Source organism: Suncus etruscus, chromosome 6 (assembly GCF_024139225.1).
Source record: "Suncus etruscus isolate mSunEtr1 chromosome 6, mSunEtr1.pri.cur, whole genome shotgun sequence".
Classification (NCBI taxonomy): Eukaryota; Metazoa; Chordata; class Mammalia; order Eulipotyphla; family Soricidae; genus Suncus; species Suncus etruscus.
Window position 1 is genome coordinate 538,799 of NC_064853.1, and position 16,790 is coordinate 555,588.

Sequence of the window (16,790 nt, forward strand, 5' to 3'; positions counted from 1 at the left end):
CTTACCCCAGTTTATTGATTTCTCTTTTTCAGGCAAAACCACGCAACTTGAACTAGCTAGTCCTGCCTCCAGTTAGAGGGGGAAATAAGGGAGGCATCAAAACCAAACAGATGCAAGACTACTATGTAGTAGGTTAGATACAGAGGGGACCACATATTCTAGCCGCCCTGGGGGTGAGGGAAGAGAAAATGGGAGGTAGGACAAAAATGGAGGTATAGGGAGGACAATTTGGTGATGGGAATCCCCCCTGATTTTATGTAAATATGTACCTAAAATATTATTGTCAACAATATGTAAGCCACTATGATCAAAATAAAAATTATATTAAAAAAAGATGTATGGTAGGTCATTAGGTATAGATTCGTAAATTCTAAAACTATAAAGTAAAATCTAAGCATAACCATCAGTCTAGAGAAGAGAAATATCACTAATGAGCCTGGATATATTGGTCTGCTCATATTTCTTAAATGTCTTCCTGAATAAGGAAGGAACTCATATTTGAATTTTGTGGGTATCCTATCCTATCTTTTCTTAAAAGTGTTGCCAGATACTATTCATTACTGGGAGTATGTGCTTCTCAAGTTGGGAGTCTTAAATAAATCATTCTGTACAAATTAAAAAAAAAAGAATCACTAACTAAAGAAATTAAAAAATCCATATATGAACAGTTCATCCAAATCAAAGAAGAACTCTATCAGAAAATGAGAGAGTCCATACAAATCGATCTGAGGAACTAAAACAATGATAGGAAGCCACAATAGCAGAATTACACACATAGATAATCACATAGATGAACTTGAGAACAAAATACAAGCCAGAAACAACAAAGAAGTCAACAAAGAAATGAGAGATAAAACATGGGAAGATAATGTGAGGTACTTAATGAACAAAGGCAAAAGAAATCATTCATGAATTATAAAAATAACAGAAAGGGAGGAAAAAGGGGTAGGGAAAGAACAAGTAGTGAGGGAAATAATTACAGCAAATTTAACAACCCTCTGGAAAGAGACACTTCCAGGAGGCGAAGAGTTCCCAATACAATAGACCCTAATAGACCAACACCAAGACATGTAGTAATCCGAATGGCAAACACAAAGAGAATGACGAATTATTTAAAGCAATAAGGGAGAAAAAAGGCTTCAAGTACAAAGGAAGGAACATAAGAATCAAACCAGATATACTATTTAAAATGATTCAAGCAAGAAGACATGGAATGACAGATTTAAACTACCTAATGAAAGACACTTCCAACCTAGAGTTCACTACCCAGCAAAACTCTCAATCATATGAAAGGAAAGACTAAAATTAAAAAACATTCTTAGATTAAAAAAAATAATAACTCGTTGGGGTCAGAGAGATAGCATGGAGGTAAGGCATTTGCCTTTCATGCAGAATGACGGTGGTTCAAATCTCGGCATCCCATAGGGTCCCCTGAGCCTGCCAGGAGCGGTTTCTGAGCATAGAGCCAGGAATAACCCCTGAGTGCTGCAGGATGTGACCCAAAAACCAAAAAACAAATAAACAAAAACACCATAACTCGCACTATTTGCACTAACCCAGTGCTTCTCAATTATTTTCTGTCATGCCCCTCCTAGGAAGAAGAAAACATTTTCCATGTTCCCCCCACACACGGCTGTAAATAGTATCTTTATTAAAAAAAACTTTAACCTACAAAATAAAAATATATAAAATAATTTGAGCTGATATTTTTAATCAGAGATGATGTCTGGATTATGGCTACAATGAGCATGCTTTGCAATGCATAGCTTTTCGAAGCAGGGTTTAAAGCAGGACACAGCAACTCTCAGTTCCAGAGACATACAGAGACATAAACTCGGGGTAGGGGTTTAGCTTGTTATGACAGTGTTTGCCAAGGTCAAATGTGCTCCCCCTTTATGGAGCCTTGAGCCCCCTGGGGGCAAGCCCCTCTATTTGAGAACCACTGCTCTAACTAAACCATATCTAAATGAACTACTCAGAAATGAATTACACAATCCAAACACCCAATTGTAACAACAACCCTACACAATACAATGACACAACCCTCTGTTGATAATCTCCTTAAATGTCAATGGACTAAACTCTCCCATTAAAAGACAGATTAGAGGAGACAGAGATAGCACAGCAGTAAGGCGTTTGCACAGAACAAGAATGGTTCAAATCCTGGCATCCCATATGGTCCCCCGAGTCTGCTGGGGGCGATTTCTAAGTGTAAAGCTAAGAGTAACCCCTGAGCGCTGCCAGGTGTGACCAAAACAACAGAAAAGAAAATAAAAAAAACAAACAAACAAAAAGACAGAGTAGAGGGTTGGATCAGAAAACAAAAACTTGATAAAGAACAGGATATACACAGGCTTAGAATAAAAGGATGGACATCAATTATTCAAGCCGATGGGGGGGGGGGAGCTGGAACAGCCATTCTTTGAACTGACCAAATTACATTCAACCTCAAGAAAGTGCTCAGAGATGAAGAGGGTCACTACTTATGATCAGGGGAACATTAGACCAAGAAGTACTGACTCTGATCAACATTTATGCTCCAAATGTAGAGCCAGTAAAATATGTAAGGCATCTGCTTGCAAACCTGGAGAAACATATGGAAGGAATTGTGATAGTAGTAGGAGACTTCAACATACCACTATCACTAATAGGCAGAAAACTAGCAAAGATTTAAAAGTCCTAAATGAGAAACTAGAAGGACTAGGACTAATGGACATATCCAGCGCCTTCCACCCCCAGGAAACAGAATATACATTCATTTTAAGTGCACATAGGACCTTCTCTAGAATAGATCAGGCCTTAGGTTATAAATCTAACATACACAGAGTCACAAATATAAGGATCATAAGAAGCACTCTATCAGATCACAATGCAACAGAGATCAAGATTAACTGTAAAAAGAAGCTACATAGAAATCCAATAGCTGGAGATTAAATAACATGCTGCTCAACTACAGCTCCTTGAGACAAACAATGAAGAGAAAAATTGTCAAAATCTGTGGGATATAGCACCAGCAGTAATTAGGGGAAATTCATAGCAATACACGTGTATGGTAGGAAAGAGCAAAGTGGTAAAATCAACAGCTTAAAGGGACACCTAAGGACCTGGAAAAGCAGCAGGAAAGAACCCAAATAAAGGCAGAAGACAAGAAATAAAACCAGAGCAGAAATAAACAACAGGGAAACAAAGAAAAACAAACAAACAAACAAAAAAAAACAATGAGACCAGGAGCTGGTTCTTCGAAAGAATAAACAAGATAGACACATAGACAAACCGTTGGCGAGACACACCAAAAAAAAAAAAAATGGGGGGAAACACCCAAATAAACCAGATCACAAATGAAAGGGGAGATATTACAACAGAACCTCAAGAAATTGAAGACATCATGAGGGCTTATTATAAACAACTGTACTCAGTTAAGTTAGAGAACCCAGAAGAAATTGACGGGTTTCTGGAAAAATATCATCTTCCAAGACTTAATAAGGAGGATGTAGAAAGCTTAAACAGGTCAATCACATCTATGATAATTGAAACAGTAATTAAGAAACTCCCCAAGAACAAAAGTCCAAGAAAGATAGATGGTTTAACAGGTTAATTCTAACAAACATTCCGTGAAGAATCACTGATCAAACTCTTCCAAAACACTGAAAAGACAGGAATCCCCCTTTACTCTTTCGATGAAGCTAATATCACACTCATTCCCAAAGCTGACAAAGACACCACCAAGAAAGAAAACTACAGTCCAATCTCACTAATGAACATGGATGCAAACATCCTCAACAAAATCCTAGCAAACCGAATCCAACAATACATCAAAAAGACTATATATATACCATGACCAAGTGGTTTTCATCTCAGAGATGCAAGGGGTGTTTAACATACGCAAATCAATCAACATCATATACTACATCAACAATAAGACAAAAATCACATGACCATATCAATCAATGCAGAGACGGCATTCAAGAAAATCCAACATTCATTCATGATGAAAACACTTAGCAAAATAGTGTTGGAAGGAACCTTCCTAAGATAGTTACAGCTGTCTATAAAAAGCTCACCACCAACATTATCTTTAACAGTGAAAAACTGAAAGCATTTCCACTAAGGTCAGGAACTAGGCAAGACTGTCCATTCTGTCCACTTTTATTCAACTGAAAGAAATGAACATGTAATGAAGATTGAAAGTCTTAAAACTTGGTATAAAACTCTCTTGCCTGGATTGTCTTACTTCTGTTTCATTTTTTTTAACTAGCCCTATGTCATTTCTCTTTAGCTGCCTGCATATTTCTTATCTGCTGAAGTTACAGATGCTGCCTGCCTGCTCTCGGCTCCCCCTCCCGTTTCCTGCGTTTTACGAGCTGCTCCTGTGTGGCCCACCTACTCAAAAGTCTTGGAATTTGAAATCTTCTTATCTCCCACCCTCGAACACAGTTCTCCCACGTCAGTGTTCATTCCTGTTTCTCTCCAAGGTTATGCTTTAATGATAAGAATGCAGCTGTCTGTTTAAAATTCTGTATAAAAGAAGACTAGTTTAGGGTCTGAGGGTCCGCAAACCTCTTCTCGGCTACGAGAACGTTTTTGGACCCTGATCGATCAGAAAAAATAAATCAGAACTCACTTGCATCATTGCTGGGTTTGAGTCTTTTTCATTACTCTGCGCCGGGCAGCTGGAGAGAGGGTCATTCAGACCTTACATTTGGCGAGCCAGCCAGGAGCCCACACACCCTGCCCGGACCGGAGAGATGAACAGACCAGCCTGGTGAGTTCTCTGGGATCCCTTCCTTTTTCCTTAGCTCCTCGTTTGCTTTGCTTTGGGTCTATCTGTTGGTTTTGTGTTGCTATCATTGAACAGACCTGGTGACTCAGAAAGAAAACAGAGTCGTGACAAGGAGGGTTAGAGTCCCTCACGTGACTAAGGGATCTCCCACTTGGCATGTGTTCTGAGTGGCGGGGTCCCCCACTTGACGTGTATTCCAAGTGTGGCAGGGAGCTGACGGGCTCTGGTGTTGCAAGGTCACAGCCCTGGAGATGTCCCAGGGAGCCGTTGGAGGTAACTCAATGGGGGAAAAGCAACAGGGAGACGGTCCCTAGTTGCAGGTGAAGGTCTGTCTGTGTGAAGCATACTGTGTTGTTGGTTTGTTCATTGTTGCTATAATTGGTTTTGGATTTATTGTTGGTATACTGGCTTGTGATTTGATTTTCATACTTTAAGTGATTTTTGATGTTGCTATGAACTACAGTGTTTTTCCTTCACGCTGAAATTTTCCTTTGGTCTCCTTCTTTGCTGTTCCTGTACTAACACCACTAAGTCCGACCACAGGAACCACCCCCGGGACCAGGTACCCCGTCTTCTCCATAAAAGGCGTGGTCCGGTAAATAAACCCTGGTGAAGGTGAAGGTAAATAAACCCAGATAAAGGCTTGTCCCCCGACAAGGCAATCTGAGCTCGATTAGGCGCACATTGGTTTAAGCAATACAATACTCCCTCTAGTGGTCGGACGTCCTCTCTTCATGTCTTTCCATTGTCCTCCTAGCTGCACCTGGTCTGGAGCAGCTTCATCCTCTTCCTCTCTCTCTCCTGTGTGCTGTTTTCTCTCCCCGGAAATCCCTACTCCGGTTTTTGTGTTGGAAATTGGACTCTGCATTGTGCTGGTTATACTGCTCTTTGCTTGTTATACTATTCGGTGTGGAAGAAAGGTTTAATTTGCTAAAAGGTTGAAGAATTGTCTAGCAAAGATGGGACAAGGGCAATCCACGCCGCTCACTCTCACTCTAGAGCATTGGAAAGAAATCAGTAAGAGGGCTAAGAAACAATCTTGGGTTGTGAAGAAGGGGAAATGGCAGACATATTGTTCTTCAGAATGGCCCTCATTTGAGGTAGGATGGCCACAAGGAGGTTCTTTTCATCTACCCTTGGTACAGAAGGTGAAAGGTGTTATCTATCGCACCAAGCCAGAGGGGCACCCAGATCAGGAGCCCTATATTCTTGTGTGGGAGGACTTGTGTGAGAATCCTCCAGAATGGATGCGCCCTTTTCTGTTTCCAACTGTTACTGACAGCCCGGTTGCCTTGCCACCTAATCTTGAACATCCTCCTGACTCTGTTTCTCCTTCTCCTTCCCTACCGCTGCCTATGACACCCAGCATACTTCCTGTAAAATCCCAGGGGGAAATGAACCCTAAGACAACAAAAACAGATCCCCCTAGTACACCCCCACGCCCTCCTCACCTCTCACGTATCTACCCAGATATTGCTGATCTTCTTTTTGAGCCTCCTCCTTACAGACCTTACAGACCTGCAGCACGGGAACCATCAGCCCCACCAGCCCCTGTTCCCGCTGCACCCCCCTCATCACCACCGATGTCATGCCCGCTACTGCCGCCGCGATCGCCGGCCCAAAGGCCCAACCTGGCCCCATCTCCAACCCCAGCCTTAACTACAGATGGACAGAGTTAGTCCTGTCCACCCTCTCCCCCTGATTCAGAGGGAGGGGATGGACAAACAGGACCAGCTGCGGGGACTCGGAGCCAGCAGAAGGGACAGGATTCCATTCTTCACACGGCATTAATCATGCCGCTAAGACCAGTGGTTCCAAATGTTCCGCTGCCAGATGGGCGGGGAGGGAGAATGCCCACCCTACAATACTGGCCTTTTCCCTCCTCTGATTTATATAATTGGAAACTTAATCACCCTTCTTTTTCAGAAGACCCTACTAAGCTGATAACCTTTTCGATTCCCTAATGAATACTCATCAACCTACCTGGGATGATTGTCAGCAGCTAATTAAGACACTCTTTACTACTGAAGAGCAAAACAGAGTTCTGGCCGCGGCACGAAAGAGCGTGATCGGGGACGATGGTCTAGTCACCACTAGGCCTGATGTCATAGATGACGTCTTTCCCTTGCGCAGACCCGACTGGGACCCCAATACTCCTGAAGGTAGGGGACATCTGTCTACTTATCGCCAGACTCTTATGAGGTCTCCAAGAGGCGGCTAGAAAGCCCACCAATTTGGCCAAGGTAAAAGAGGTAATACAGGGATCAGAGGAACCCCCAGCTGTTTTTCTAGAAAGGTTAATGGAGGCATATAGATGCTATACTCCATTTGACCCCACTTCCGAGGCCCATCAAGCATCAGTTATCATGGCTTTTGTAGGACAGTCAGTGGCTGATATCAGGAAAAAACTGCAGCGACTAGAGGACATAGGGGATAGGACTCTGCAGGATGTACTAAAGGAAGCAGAAAAAATATTTAGAAAGAGAGAAACGCAGGAGGAAAGAGAAGAGAGATTAGAGAACGTAGAGAATGGGAGATAGAGAGAAAAGCGAAAGAAGGAGGAAGAAAAAAAAGAGAAATTAGAGAGGGAAAGGAAGGAAGATCGGAGGGATTATAGGAGAACAAAAGAAATAGCACGAGCCCTGGCCGTAGCCGTAAACACAGGAAGAGCAGATAGGGACTCGGACCCACATAAAAACCTGGGTGCAAAATGGAATTCAGGCACACGTCGTAATTTGAACCCGCGACAAAGTCCACGCGAACTAAGGAGGGGATCAGTGTGCCCAATGCGCACAAATGGGGCACTGGGCGCGGGAGTGCCCCCAATCTCCAAGGCCCGGTCCAAAGAAGGCTCTGACAATAGACTCCGAATGAGGGAGTCGGGGCTCCAACCCCCTCCCGGAGCTCAAGGCTAAATTTAAGGTGGAGGGGACTCCCGTAGATTTTGAGCTAGATACGGGAGCAGTATATTCAGTCCTGAAGAAGCCATTAGGGCCACTAGCAAACAAACTAACCTTGGTGCAGGGAGCAAATGGAAGCAAGTACAGACCCTGGACCACGAATCGTATAATGGACTTGGGGAGAGGGGAAATAAAACACTCCTTTCTAGTCATTCCAGACTGCCCCTCGCACTTAATGGGCCAGGATCTGTTGACTAAATTAAGGGCACAAATTACTTTTGAGGAAACGGGACCTGAAGTAACATTCCAGAACCCAAGTGTCCGGCCGCTTGGAACTTCCATCCTAACAATTCGAGCAGAGGATGAAGAATATAGGATGTTTGAGGAAGAAGTTAACACCACTAAAACTGAACTGGACTGGTGGTTGGAAGTAGAACCAGCAGCGTGGGCTGAGACCGCAGGGTTGGGATTGGCAGTATTACAGGCCCCTGTAGTGGTGGAACTTAAAGCAACAGCAGTTCCTGTAAGAGTCAGACAATATCCTATGAGCCAAGAAGCAAGACAGGGAATAACCCCCCATATCAGAAAGCTTTTTACACAAGGAGTCCTGGTAAAATGCCAATCACAGTGGAATACCCCACTCCTCCCCGTTAAGAAACCAGGTTCCGGGGACTATCGACCTGTGCAGGACTTAAGAGCAGTCAATGCTCAAGTGGAAGATATTTACCCCACAGTACCAAACCCTTACAACCTCCTTAGTACCCTCAGCCCAGATAGGGTCTGGTACACTGTTTTGGACTTGAAAGATGCCTTCTTCTGCTTACCCCTGCACCCAGCCAGCCAACCGTTATTCGCTTTTGAGTGGACAGATCTAGAGGCTGGCATTTCAGGTCAGTTAACGTGGATGCGACTCCCGCAGGGATTCAAGAACTCTCCCACCATTTTTGATGAGGCCTTACATCAGGACTTGAGTGTTTTCCGTGACCAGCATCCACAGGTGACTCTGTTACAATATGTTGATGACTTGCTGATCGCGGCTGAAACTGAAGGTATCTGTAAGCAGGCCACTTTGGACTTGTTACAAGAACTGGCCCAGCTGGGATACCGAGCTTCTGCTAAAAAGGCCCAACTATGCAAACGGGAGGTAACGTTCCTGGGATACACCCTACGTGACGGTAAGCGATGGCTAACAGAAGCCCGTAAGAAGGTAGTAGCTCAAATCCCGCCACCAACGACACGGCGCCAGCTGCGTGAGTTCCTGGGGGCAGCAGGGTTTTGCCGTTTATGGATTCCAGGTTTCGCCAGCCTGGCAGCACCTCTGTATCATCTTACAAAGGGGGATGCAATATTTGAATGCCAACAAGCCTTCGATGAGATCAAGATGGCTCTGCTGTCTGCTCCAGCGCTGGCTCTTCCAGATGCAAGTAAGCCATTCACTTTATATTTGGAGGAAAAAGGCGGGGTAGCCAGAGGCATTTTGACCCAGACACTTGGGCCATGGAAAAGACCAGTTGCCTATTTATCAAAAAAATTAGACACGGTGGCCAGCGGCTGGCCCAAGTGTCTTAGAGCAATAGCAGCCGCAGCCCTACTGGTAAAAGACGCTGATAAAATCTCCCTTGGACAAAAATTAACTATAGTAGCCCCACATACTCTGGAAAGCATCATCCGCCAGCCCCCGGATCGATAGCTCTCAAATGCCTGAGTCATCCACTACCAGAGTATTCTGCTAGACAAAGACAGGATCCTTATCGGTATGCCCTCCGCCCTGAACCCGGCTACACTGTTACCCAAAGAGTCAACAGGACCAGTCCTGCATAACTGTCAGAACATACTAGGTAAAGAAAGCAGCATCAGAAAAGATCTCCAAGACCAGCCACTGGAACAATCAGATGTGATATGGTATACAGACGGCAGCAGCTACATGAGAAATGGAGAAAGAAGAGCCGGGGCGGCCGTAGTTAGTAACCACAAGGTGATCTGGTCCCAGTGATTGCCACATGGGACCTCTGCTCAAAGGACAGAACTGATTGCTCTAACAAAAGCTTTAAACCTGGCAAGGGGGAAGAGAGCCACTATCTACACAGACAGTAGATATGCTTTTGGAACTGCCCATGTCCATGGTGCCATCTATCAGAGACGAGGACTGCTGACTTCAGCAGGAAAAGACATTAAAAATAAAAAGGAAATATTAGAGTTACTAACTGCCCTCCAACTCCCCAAGGAACTAGCCATTGTTCACTGTTCCGGACATCAGAGGGGAGATGGGGCAGTAGCAACAGGGAACCAAAAAACAGATGCGGAGGCAAAGGATGCAGCTGAAGGACTGCTGCCCTATTCTCAATCGGGACCACCACTCCACGATGAGGCATTGGTATGGGTCTGGGAAGACATCTGCATACCTCCCCCCAGGTTGGAGTGGTCCACAAGAACCACTGAGCTGAACTCAGAAGAAATAAAAGAACTTGACCCAGAAGCAGGGAATCTACTACTACTCAAGGAAGCATCAAAACCAGAGGAAACCTCAAGGATTCAAGAATATCTGAAGACACTTCACCATCTCACCCATCTAGGGTCTAGAAAAATGCTAGAAATAGCAAAAGACTGGTCTGGGGGCACGTGCCCCGAGGAAATGAAAAGACTCGCAGAACAAATTGTTAAATCCTGCCAACCATGTCAACTGGTGAACGCCTACCCCGGAAAAATTGAAATAGGAAAGCGGCTAAGAGGGACACGACCTGGACAACATTGGGAGATCGATTTCACGGAAATCAAGCCCACCAAATACGGACTAAAATACTTATTAGTTTTTGTGGACACCTTCTCCGGCTGGGTAGAAGCCTACCCATGTAAAAATGAAACTGCACAAATGGTGGCGAAGAAAATTCTAGACGAAATCTTCCCCAGGTTTGGATTACCTCAGGTAATCGGGTCCGATAACGGACCCGCTTTTGTGGCCCGGGTTAGTCAGGGATTGCCCAAGGCTCTGGGGATTAATTGGAAATTGCATTGTGCTTATCATCCCCGCAGTTCAGGCCAGGTAGAACGTATGAATAGAACAATTAAGGAGACTCTGACTAAATTATCTCTAGAGACTGGTGTAAGTGACTGGATTTCTCTCCTCCCTTCAGCTCTTTTTCGGGCCTGGAACACCCCTCTCCCTTCTCAATGTAACCTAACACCTTTTGAGATCCTATATGGGGCCCCTCCCCCGGTAAAAACTATAACTGACACTTATGAACTCTCTCTTACCTCCACTTCCCCTTTGGCTGCTCGTCTGGCTGCTGTCACCACACTGCAAAAATACATCTGGAAAGATCTTCAGCAGGCATACGAACCTGGGGACCTAGCAGTGCCACACAGCTACAAGCCTGGAGACTCAGTCCTTGTACTACGACATCGTGCCCTAACGCTGGAACCCAGGTGGAAAGGACCGTATGTTGTCCTCCTCACAACTCCTACTGCGGTCAAGGTAGATGGCATTGCAGCGTGGATACACACCTCACATTTAAAGCCTGCCCCAACAGGGTTTGATCAAAATGAGTGGGCAGTGGAGCGAGCAGAAAACCCACTCAAAATCCGTCTCAAACGCCTGCAGACTTCTCCCCCTTCCTCTGCTTCTGCAGCTGTTTTTAACATCCTCAGTTCTGGGGGGATTTAATCAACCGGTAGACCGACAGAAACTGCTAAGGGCCCTATATGGTAACCCTTGCGGCTGCTCCGGGGGCCACCAGTTTAACCCTGGGTACCGGTCCACACAGGCGGTCGATTGTGGTACAAGAATGGCCTACCTTCAACTTAAACCTTCAACCTCCACAGGTGAAATCAAAGCTCAGTGGGTATGTAAACAAAAACCCCAACCCCTTCCCCCAAACGTAAAAGGGATTTGCCCTACAGGATGTGTAAACTTAACTCAGGTACACTCACACTGCTATAAGACCTATCAGCAATGTGTTAACAATGGCCAATGCTACCTGGTGGCAAAAGTAACTAGCACATATAGGGGAAGTACAGGAGGAGATTGGGGCCCCGAAACTTTTAAAACCCCATATGGGGCAGCACACTGCCAAGCTAGTGTCGGAGATGTGGTATGCTGGCCCCTAAAAGCCCCAATACATGTGTCAGATGGAGGGGGGCCCACAGATCAAGAAAGAGAAAAGGAGGCTATAAAATGGGCGGAGAAAGGGGCCGGGCGGTGGCGCTAAAAGGTAAGGTGCCTGCCTTGCCTGCGCTAGCCTTGGACGGACCGCGGTTCGATCCCCCGGTGTCCCATATGGTCCCCCAAGCCAGGAGCAACTTCTGAGCACATAGCCAGGAGTAACCCCTGAGCGTTACTGGGTGTGGCCCAAAAACAAAAACAAAAACAAAAAATGGGCGGAGAAGGAAATCAATGCCCTGATGCCAAGCTGGCCCAAACACCCGTCCCTCCGAGCCAGAGTGCCAGCTGAGGATTTGGATTCAAACATACAAGATATACTAAAAACTACTCATAAGCTCTTAAATCAAACCAACCCTAGCCTAGCATCCAATTGCTGGTTGTGTATGAAAATGGGCAACAATTGGCCTCTGGCAATAGCTATGCCCAGACCAAACATACACAGCCTATCTAACTGTACCTATGTCAAGCCCTTTAAAGTAATCCCTCAAGGATTCGACTTCCCCACCTGCTATATTCGAAATCTTTCCTCAACCATAAATTTAGGGCAAGTGCCATCTGTAAAATGCTCCAATATTTCTGAGGTCCCTCCGAACTTGGGATGTCTTCCCCCAGGACAGGACTGGGTCTGCGGGGGAAACTTAGCCTACTCAGTGTTCCCCAGAAATAGCACAGGTATCTGTGCACCCGCCCTCTTGCTGCCTAACATTGATGTCATTCCAGGGACCGAATCCATCCCTCTGCCCAGCCTAGAATACCTGGGGGGGCATAGGGCCCGAAGAGCGGTAATACTACTACCTCTTCTAGCAGCATTAGGGTTAGCAGGAGGATTGGGAATGGGAGCCGCAGGTTTGGGGATTTCACTAGATCGATATAACAAATTATCCGAAAGGCTAACCTCAGACATAGAACAAGTTTACAAGTCCATCCAAGATTTGCAGGACCAACATGATTCACTGGCACGAGTAGTCCTTCAAAACCAAAGGGGATTGGATCTAATCTTAGCTGAAAAGGGGGGACATTGTGTAGCCCTAAATGAGGAATGTTGCTTCTATGTAAATAAATCTGGGATAGTGCGGGATAGAATAAAAAAACATCAGGAGGAGCTAGCAAAGCAACGTAAAGAGCTTTATGAGCAACCTTTGTGGTCTCTATGGGGAGGAATCCTTCCCTACCTATTACCTTTACTAGGCCCATTGCTAAGTATACTCCTGTTAGTTGCAATAGGACCTTGCATCATAAATTGCATTATAACTTTCATCCTCACTCAGGTAGGGGAAGTTAAGCTAATGGTACTAAGGCAACAATATCAAGAAGTGTCTACAAATCTCAGATAAATATCCCAAGAAACAAACACCGAGTAGCCATTCGCTGTTCCATCCAGGTCCCTAGAGTCATCACCCCTTCTCAGCAGGAAGTAGTTACGGAAAAATGATCGTCAGCCCTTACTCACCCAACATTCCTGGTTTGCGAAAGCGGTGATTACTATAAAGATAATTAAAGAAAATTCTAGGATTAGAATTATGTACAAAGAGAAGTAGGGAATGAAAGAAATGAACATGTAATGAAGATTGAAAGTCTTAAAACTTGGTATAAAACTCTTGCCTGGATTGTCTTACTTCTGTTTCATTTTTTTTAACTAGCCCTATGTCATTTCTCTTTAGCTGCCTGCATATTTCTTATCTGCTGAAGTTACAGATGCTGCCTGCCTGCTCTCGGCTCCCCCTCCCGTTTCCTGCGTTTTACGAGCTGCTCCTGTGTGGCCCACCTACTCAAAAGTCTTGGAATTTGAAATCTTCTTATCTCCCACCCTCGAACACAGTTCTCCCATGTCAGTGCTTGTTCCTGTTTCTCTCCAAGGTTGTGCTTTAACGATAAGAATGCAGCTGTCTGTTTAAAATTCTGTATAAAAGAAGACTGGTTTAGGGTCTGAGGGTCCGCAAACTTCTTCTCGGCTACGAGAACGTTTTCGGACCCTGATCGATCAGAAAAATAAATCAGAACTCACTTCCATCATTGCTGGGTTTGAGTCTTTTTCATTACTCTGCGCCGGGCAGCTGGAGAGAGGGTCATTCGGACCTTACACAACATAGTTCTAGAAGTCATAGCAATAGCAATCAGACAAGAGACGGGAACCAAAGGAGTCCAAATAGAAAAAGTCATACTATCTCTTTTGGCAGATGATATGATGATATACATTGAAAACTCTAATGAGTCCATAGTAAAACTCTTAGAAACATTATACCAATACAGCAAAGTGGCTGACTACAAAGTCAATACACAAAAGACAGTAGCATTCCTCTATACCAATGGTTCTCAAACTATGGCCCACAGGCCACATATGGTATTTATTCCCATTTTGTTTCTTCACTTCTAAATAAGATTTATGCAGTGTGCATAGAAATTTGTTCATAATTTTTGTTTTTACTGTAATCTGGCCCTCCAACAGTCTAAAGGACAGTGAACTGGCCCCCTGTTTAAAAAGTTTGAGGATCCCTGCGAATCTATACAAATAATAAAGCAAAGGAGAAAGAGATTAAGGAGTTGATCCCATTTAAAAGAGTATCCAAAAATATCAAGTACCTAGGTATCAACCTGACAAGAGAAGTGAAGGACCTATACCAAAAAAAAAAACCTACAAAATGCTTCAAAAAGAAATTGAAGAGGGTCTAAGGAAATAAAGAACAACCCATGCTCATGGGTAGGAAGAATCAACATCATCCACTGAGCAGAACTTTTGGAACACTTCTTTAAAAACAGCACCAGGAACCAAACTCCTCCGTGGGAAATTCCTAAAACTGCTCTGTCACCAACTTGCACCAGTTTTGATACAACATCCTGACAAGGAAATGGTAACAACTTGATCTAAGAGCAGGTTGCCCTATCTCATCAACTAACTAGTAAGATGAAATCAGAAGACAAGTTGTCCTTTGCTCTGTGCAAAAACCAAGATCGCTAACTACAGAAGACTGACTTTAACAACCACGACTGGGCACAACTTATCCTGGGACCAATATGAAAGATCCTAACCTAGGCTTTGGCCTAAGATTTGTACAATAACTAAGATCTCCAAATCCAGAGGTCAGACTTTGAAAACTGCAACTGAGCAGAACTTTTGGAACCATAATGAAAGACTCCATCCTAGGCTTCGTCCTAGTATCTGAGTAAAAACCAAGATCACTAATTACAGAAGACTGATTACAACAACAGTGATGGAACAGAACTTCTAAACCCATAAAGAGAGACTCTATCCTAGACTCTGTCCTATGACCTGTGCAAATACCAAGATCTCTAGCTACAGAGGCCTGATTTTATCATCACGACTGAGCGGAAAGCCTTCTAGCACCATAAAAAGACCTTAGGGTATGAAAATGAACATGTATGGAGCCTTTAGTTGTTCCCATGACTTTATGCTTCAAGGGCAGAGAAACCTTGTATCTCTTAGCCAAGGTAATTCCCCTTCTAATCTCCCCAATATTTACTGTGCCTTTGCAAAAAAAAATAAAATAAAATAAAGAAGTACAAAACCTTACCACATCACCCTTTCTTCCTTCGTTTTTTTCTTCCTTTTCTTTTTATTCACTTTTCTATTTTTTCATTTTTTCATTTTCATCTTTTTATTTTCTTTCATTCCTGTGGTTATTATATGATAGCAGTTGTGTTTAATAACTGGGAGCTTTTTCTGTAGTCTGATTTTTTGTTTGTTTTGTTTTGTTTTTCTTCTTAAAATTGATATTTATGAGGCCAGAGATATAGCATGGAGATAGAGTGTTTGCCTAGCATGCAGAACGACTGTGGTTCGAATCCTGGTATCCCATATGGTCCCCGAGCCTGCCATGAGCAATTTCTGAGCATAGAACCAGGAGTAACCCCTGAGCGCTGCCAGGTGTGACCCAAAAACCAAAAACCAAGGTCGGAGAGATAGCATGGAGGTAAGTCATTTGCTTTTCATGCAGGAGGTCATTGGTTTGAATCCCAGCATCCCATATAGTCCCCGAGACTGCCAGGAGCAATTTCTGAACATAGAGCCAGGAGGAACCCCTGACCGCTGCCGGGTGTGACCCAAATAAAAAAAAAAACCCTAAAAGCCCCAAAATTGATATTTATAATCTCTAGACGAAATTCTCCCAGATTTTTTTCCAACAGAACTACATAACTTGAATCATCTTCTTCTGCCTCACGGAAGGGGGAAAAATGGAGGGTATGAACACCAAAAAGTCATATGAACATTCGGTGGAAATAAAAATGATCAGACTTATACACAAAACCCAAAATCAACGAGTGCTACCAAATCTACAACAAGCTACACACAGAGGGGACCAGTTAAACTACTAGTCTGGGGGAGACAAAGAAGGGAGACATGAGATGAATGCTGGGAACAGGGGTGGAGGGAGGAGACCACTGGTGGTGGGCATGGCCCTGATTCATTTTCACTATGTCCATATTAAATATGTACATATTTTATTAATATTACTGTGAAGTGTTACTGTGAAAGATTTGTAATTCACTTTGGTCACAATAAAAATTATTTTAAAAAACACAGTATAAACACACCCTATACTCAACTCTTCACAGCATTACTTACAATAATAATTTTCCTAAAACTGGAAACAATACAGATGAGAGACAACAGGTAAGTGACTAAAGAAACTGTAGAACATCTATAAAGTAGACAGGACTGTGAGGGATGATGAAAGAGAAAGACAGACGCAGAATTCTGTAACACATCTGTGGGTTTTAAGAAAAATAAATGGTGGGGTCGGAGAGATAGCACAGCGGCGTTTGCCTTGCAAGCAGCCGATCCAGGACCTAAGGTGGTTGGTTCGAATCCTGGCATCCCATATGGTCCCCCGTGCCTGCCAGGAGCAATTTCTGAGCAGATAGCCAGGAGGAACCCCTGAGCACAGCCGGGCATGCCCCAAAAGCCAAAAACAAAAGGACAATGAAAAATAAA